This window comes from Myotis yumanensis, unplaced genomic scaffold (genome assembly GCF_028538775.1).
Source record: "Myotis yumanensis isolate MYYU_CA2020_CCGP unplaced genomic scaffold, mMyoYum1.0.hap1 SCAF_4, whole genome shotgun sequence".
Classification (NCBI taxonomy): Eukaryota; Metazoa; Chordata; class Mammalia; order Chiroptera; family Vespertilionidae; genus Myotis; species Myotis yumanensis.
The window spans coordinates 65594869-65601877 of NW_027223755.1; the positions used below are offsets into that span (position 1 = coordinate 65594869).

The 7009-nt window shown below is 39.1% G+C and overlaps 1 pseudogene; it reads left to right on the top strand.

The window, feature by feature from the left end:
* The first annotated feature begins 645 nt into the window (after nucleotides 1–645).
* On the top strand, nucleotides 646–2486 carry LOC139008806 (translationally-controlled tumor protein-like; annotated as a pseudogene).
* Nucleotides 2487–7009: the final 4523 nt, after the last annotated feature.

The following is a 7009-nucleotide window of genomic DNA, read 5'->3' on the forward strand; positions in this document are numbered from 1 at the left end:
GGGATGTGCCCGCAACCAAGGTACATGCCCTTGACCGGAATCGAACCTGGGACCCTTGAGTCTGCAGGCCGACGCTCTATCCACTGAGCCAAACCGGTCTCGGCAGAGGATGTATTGTTGATGAAAAAAATTGTTATTCTGAAACTCCTTTTTATTTTTTAAAGCCAAAGCTGGAAAGCGATTCATCAAAATGTTAATAATTCTCTTGGACAGTGAAATATTTTTCCCCTTCTTTTTCTTGTGATTTTCTGTAGCTTCCAAATCTTGCAATAAATATATAACTATGGTAATAGGAAAAAATCGAGGCAAACCTTTGGTTACTTGATATTTAAAATTGCACTGGTGCTGTCCTTTAAAGACTAGAGGAATAAATAGCATTTCGGTAAAAGAATGCCCAAGGAAACAGACATTAATTACTGTGTTCGGTTTCATTTAAAAGCCAGATGTCCAGGAATTGGATATGGCCAATTATCAATTTCTACCCAGATGGAGTGTTTCCTTTCTTTCTGTCATTAGATGGAAAAGCACAGCATCTCTGGCTGCTTGCTTTATTACATTCACCACTTTGGTTGGAAAGCTTTCAGGAATAGGTGGAGCTTAGAAGAAGGGCAGTTTATTCTACCATAAATGAAAGGTTGAAGCTGGTACAAGAGAGAGAAAAAGAAGAATTAAGATGTGTGATTGGTAGGAAAGCTTTTCAAGCTTGCTCTTTAACCAATTCCAGCAGTGTTAGACATGGAATTCATACCTTCTTATGTCAGTCTATTGCCATAGAACAGATTACTCTGAGATTTAGCAGCTTCAATCAAGCAATAGCTATTATTTCACAGTTTCTACACATCAAGGAGGTGAGCTCAGTTTAGCTGACTGCCTGTGGCTGCCTGTGGCTCAAGGTCTCACGTGCATACCTGGAATAAATCCTACTTGTTTGTGCGTATTTATAAATATGTTGTTGGATTTGATTTACTAATATTTTGCTGATGATATTTGCATCTAAGCTTATGAAAGGTATTGGTCTCTAGTTTTCTTTATTATATGATATTTGTCCAGTTTTGGTAGCAGAGTAATACTACCTTCTAAAGTGAATAGAGAAGTATTCCCTCTTCTGTTCTCTGGAAGAGATTGTATAAAATTGGTGCTAATTCTTTTCAAAATATTTGATAGAATTCTCCAGTGAAACCATCTGGAGATTTGTTTTTTCAGAGAATTTTAAGGACAAGTTCAATTTCTCTAATGGTTATAGAACTATTCTATTTCATCTTGTTTGAGCTACGGTAATGTAATTGGCCCATTTCTCCTAAGCTGTTGAATTTATGAGTGTAAAGGTACCTCTGGTAATCCCTCATTATTTTTTTAAAGGCTGTGGGAACTGTAATACTATACTGTTTCATTACTGGTATTGGTGATTTGTGTCTTTTCTCTATTTTGCCAGTCTTGCTAGAAGTCTATTAAACAGTTTTTCTTTCATTGTTTTTATTTATTTATCTTTATTGTTGAAAATATTATATATGTCCCCCTTTTTTCCCCCATTCACCCCCTCCACCCCTCACCCATCTTGCCCCAGGCCTTCACCATACTATTGTCTGTGTCCCTGTGTTATGCATATATGCTTATAAGTTCTCTGGTCTTTCATTGTTTTTTTTAAAATTGTTTTCTTTTCCCATTTCATTGATTTCTGCTTTTATTATTTCCTTCTCTTCGCTTGTTTTGGGTTTATTTTGCTCTTCTTTTTTCTAGTTTCTGGTGGTAAGAACTTAGATTACTGCTTTTCAGCCTGCTCCCCACCCCCACCCCCCAGCCCTAGCTCTGCTCCAGTTGCACCTGCATGGAGCTCACTCTGAGCTCTGAGCTCCTGCTAAGGCAGTGCCTCCTTCTCCTCCCAGCAGCCATCATGATCATCTACGGGGACCTCCTCAGCCATGATGAGATGTTCTCTGATATCTTCAAGATGCAGGAGATCGCAGACGGGCTGTGCCTGGAGGTAGAGGGGAAGATGGTCAGTAGGACAAAGGTAACATTGATGACTGGCTTATTGGTGAAAATGCCTCCGCTGAAGGCCTGCAGGGCGAAGGCACCAAAAGCACAGTAATCACTGGTGTTGACATTGTCATGAACCATCATTTGCAGGAAACCAGCTTGACAAAAGAAGCCTATAAAGAAGTGCATCAAAGATTACGTGCAATCAATCAAAGGGAAGCTTGAAGAACAGAGACCAGAGTTCCTTATGGATGAAAACATGAGTACAGATGGCATGGTTGCTCTGCTGGACTACCATGAGAATGGTGTAATTCTCTTTAAAGGTGGTTTAGAAATGGGAAAATGTTAACAAATTTGGCAATTTGGATCTATCACCTGTCATCATAACTGGCTGCTGCTTTTCATCCAAATGGGACTGATGTTATCTGGAGCTCTTCGTTCATTTTGACCTTGATTTATTTGTAGCAGAGTCATTGTTTTTAAGAAAAAACATGTCATGTAGGTTGTCTAAAAATAAAATGCATTTTTTTAAAAAAATTAGATTACTAATTTGAGAACTTTTGTAATGTAATCATTCCCTCTTTTCTTTTCTTTTTTTTATTATTTTTATTTTTATTTATTTTTTTTTTAAATCTTTATTGTTCAGATTATTACATTTGTTCCTCTTTTTTCCCCCCATAACTCCCCTCCTTCCAGCTCCCACCCCACCCTCCACCCTCACTCCCCACCCACTGTGTTCATCCATAGGTGCATGATTTTTGTCCAGTCACTTCCCGCATCTCCCACACCCCTTTTCCCCCCAAGAATAGTTAGTCCATTCCCTTTCTATGTCCCTGATTCTATTATAATCACCAGTTCATTCTGTACATCAGGTTATTTATTCACTTGATTCTTAGATTCATTTGTTGATAGATGCATATTTGTTGTTCATAATTTGTATCTTTAACTTTTTCTTCTTCTTCCTCTTCTTAAAGGATACCTTTCAGCATTTCATATAATACTGGTTTGGCGGTGGTGAACTCCTTTAGCTTTTCCTTATCTGTGAAGCTCTTTATCTGACCTTCAATTCTGAATGATAGCTTTGCTGGATAAAGTAATCTTGGTTGTAGGTTCTTGGTATTCAGCACTTTGAATATTTCTTGCCATTCCCTTCTGGCCTGCAAAGTTTCTGTTGAGAAATCAGCTGACAGTCGTATGGGTATTCCCTTGTAGGTAATTGAGCCTCTTTCTCTTGCTGCTTTTAAGATTTTCTCTTTGTCTTTTGCTCTTGGCATTTTAATGATGATGTGTCTTGGTGTGGTCCTCTTTGGATTCCTTTTGTTTGGGGTTCTCTGCGCTTCTTGAACCTGTAAGTCCATTTCTTTCTCCAGGTGGGGGAAGTTTTCTGCCATTATTTCTTGAAATAGGTTTTCAATATCTTGCTGTCTCTCATCTTCTGGCACTCCAATAATTCTGATATTAGACCGCTTAAAGCTGTCCCAGAGGCTCCTTACACTATCTTCACACTTTCAGATTCTTTTTTCATTTTGCTTTTCCAATTGGGTGTTTTTTGTCGAATCTTTGGTTTGATTCTTGAGCTCCTCTGGTCTGCTATTGGGTATAATATTCTTTATTTCAGTCCGTGTATGCTTACTTTCTAATTTCTTTATCGTAGCATCGAGGGTCTCATTAGTTTTCGTGAGGCTCTGCACAAATTTATGGCAAGCCCTCAAAATTGCGATTCTTAGCTCCATATCCTCCATTTCTGTCATGTTTTTTTGTCTCCGCATCTTTTATGCTTTCTTGGTGCACCCCCTTGTGGTCTCTGTGCGCAGTCTTGTTCTAGCCAAGCCTTAATTGTTGTAGTTAACACTAGAGGGATTTGACCACCAGGCCGACTGGCTGTAGGAATCAGCTGTGTGGAAAACGTCTGTCTTCTGGGGAGGCGCTAATCCAGCCTTTGCCTGAGGCGATCGGCAGATGGCTGTGCGCAGGGCTTGGGCGGGCGGGATCAACAGGGCAGGGGGAGGGAGCCGCTATGGCCGCTCTCAGTCCGTCCCCAGGGGTTCTGCCTCTCTGTCCCAGCAACCGCTGCAAACCTCAGAGGGGCCGTAGCCAGACAGTCCCGCTTCTCCCGTTTGAGTCTGGGTCCCTAGAGACTCGCCCGGATCTGTAGCCCAGAGTCTGAGACTCACTCCTGATTGAAAACGACAACCACGCCCTCAGCCGCCAGCCCGCTTTGCGCGAGCACCACCTCACCACCGCACCACCGTACCTTTAAATTTTCCACACTACGCCTCCTCTGAGCGTCGGAATGCTGTTGTTTTTCCTTCTAGTTGAAGAGTCTCTCCTCAGCCAGCCTTCCTGTGGTTCTGGTTGATGTCCGTTCCGACTTTTAGTTGTATTTTTGAAGTGGTTGTTTACGGCGGCAATCTCCGGTGTTTACCTATGCCGCCATCTTCGATCTCCCCCATTCCCTCTTTTCTAATGTAATTGGTTAATGCATAAATTTACCTCTTGGCACTACTTTAGCTGCAACCCACAAATTTTGATAGGTTTATTTGCATTTTCATTTGCTTCTGTGTATTTTTTTTTTAATTTTACTTGAAGCATCCTCTTGACCAGGTAGTTTTTAAAAGTGTGTTGATTGACAGGTATTTATAGAGATTTTCCTGTTGCCTTTCTCTCATTGATTTATAATGTAATTCTATAATGATCAGAGAACATATTCTGTATGATTTCAATTCTTTTAAATTAGTTAACACTTGTTTTCTGGCCCAGCTTGTGGTTATTTATAGGTGCTTTTGGGGAAAAAAAGTACATTCTGCTGCTATGGATGTAGTGTTCTATTAATGTCAATTAGATCCTCTTGTGTTGTTCAGGTCTTTATCTTTGCTCATCTCCTGGCTATTAGTTCTAGCAGTTACTGAGAAAGGGATGTTGAAGTTCTCAATTATAATTTTAGAGATCCTTATTTTATGAAAGATCAATTTTGGAGTCTCCGTTTAAGAGAAAAAAATATAAAATTTGAATACACAGTTAGTTTAAAAGTGAATATTCAAAATGAAAAAAATCACAACAAATTACACATTTTAAAATGCTGACACAAAATTCACAAACATTACAACATCCAAAACATAATATAATGTATTTATTATTTAAATGCCTGGCATACCTCTATAATAGTTTTCCCCTACTTATTTTGTCCAGATGTTATTTAATTATCTCTTCATATGACAGTAATTTTGTTTTATCATATTTGTATTGACTGAATAGAAAGATAACTTACTCTTTCTTCAGCGTGGTTGACCACAATTTTTTTATTGCTGATAGTTTTCTTTTAACCTTGACAACTTGTCATTAGTAATAACTTGTAATTTTTAAAGATTATGGTAATATTTGGGGAATCTTCTATTGGGTTTAATTTATTTATGAATTGTTAAGTTTGGAAGAATTTTCTACAGACTAGCTTCCAACTCTGTCCATATTTCTGATACAAGTAGCTTAGAATATGTCCATATGGCGATACAGTCTCTGGCCCTGCACCTTTGTATTACAGTGCTAGGATATAGGAGTGGGTATCCCTGAAAGCTATTCTAGATTAGCAATAGATAATGCCCACAGAAGTGTTTGTGTATCACATAAATATCCTCCCAGCAAATTCAAACTAATTGTACCCAGAACTCAACTTCCCTTTATTTGGATTCCCAAAATGACCACAGTTCCTGTAATACTACCTGACACCAGGAGAACTGTGACAGTGTGGAAGTCAGAATAGAAAGAAACAACACCCTTAACCATTTGTGGCTGAAATAGATTACACTTGCAGTTTTTACAAAAACACAAAAACATGTGAACATATTGCTAAGGAACTTTAAGGAGCTTGGAAAGAGCCCATGCAAGTGAGGGCCCTTGGAGCTTAACTTTCATTAGTTTCATGGAAACTCAAGCCCTTTTGCTGACATTTAATGGGATACAAAGAGAAGGGAGGTAAATGCTTGTCCCTAATTCACCATCTTGAAGCAGAAGTTTCTTACATGTCTTAAAAAACAAACATTTATTATGAAAATTTTCAAGCATATACAAAGGTAACAAGAACAGTGTAATGAATATTGATGGTACTCATCATCCAGCTTCTAAAATGATCAAACTTTGTTGATCTTGTTTGTTTGGATACCGCCAGTTCAAGACATTGTGAAGGACAGATACGCAGATGAATGAGATGTGGTCTCTGGCCTCTTGTCTGCACCTGGTGAAGAAGATGAAGCATGAGCCTAACAAACCATGTCATACTACCCACAAGAGAACTCTGGACCATGGAAGGAGAGATCACCTCTAGCTTGGAATGACTATTAAAAGCTTCAAGGAAGAAATGGGCTACTTAGAAAACAAGTACCTATTTTTTTTTTTAATATATTTTATTGATTTTTTACAGAGAGGAAGGGAGAGGGATAGAGAGTTAGAAACATCGATGAGAGAGAAACATCGACCAGCTGCCTCCTGCACATCTCCTACTGGGGATGTGCCCACAACCAATGTACGTGCCCTTGACCGGAATCGAACCCGGGACCTTTCAGTCCGCAGGCCGACGCTCTATCCACTGAGCCAAACCGGTTTCGGCAACAAGTACCTATTTTAACTTGTCCAAGCTGAGGCAGAATTGAGGTATATGAAATCTCTCTCTCTCTCTCTCTCTCTCTCTCTCTCTCTCTCTTTACTTTAAAATGTTCCTCTTGGCTTTTGGGAAATAGTTCAGCCTCCTAGCTGTTTATCTACATCTCTAACTAGATACTCAGATTCATTTAGATTTAATTAACATTTATTGAGTGCTTGCTAGGTGGTACTCATTTTCACATACACTATTTCACTTAATCGTCACAACAAGCCTGAGAGATAGATATCATCATCCCCATTTCTGAAGATGAGAAGAGAGATCCCGAGACACAACTTGCCTAAGCCTGCACAGATAGAAAGCATAACTAAAATCCAGGACTTCTAACTCAATTAAACATTTTTTAAATCCAGCACTTTTAACACATTCCAATATTTTTAA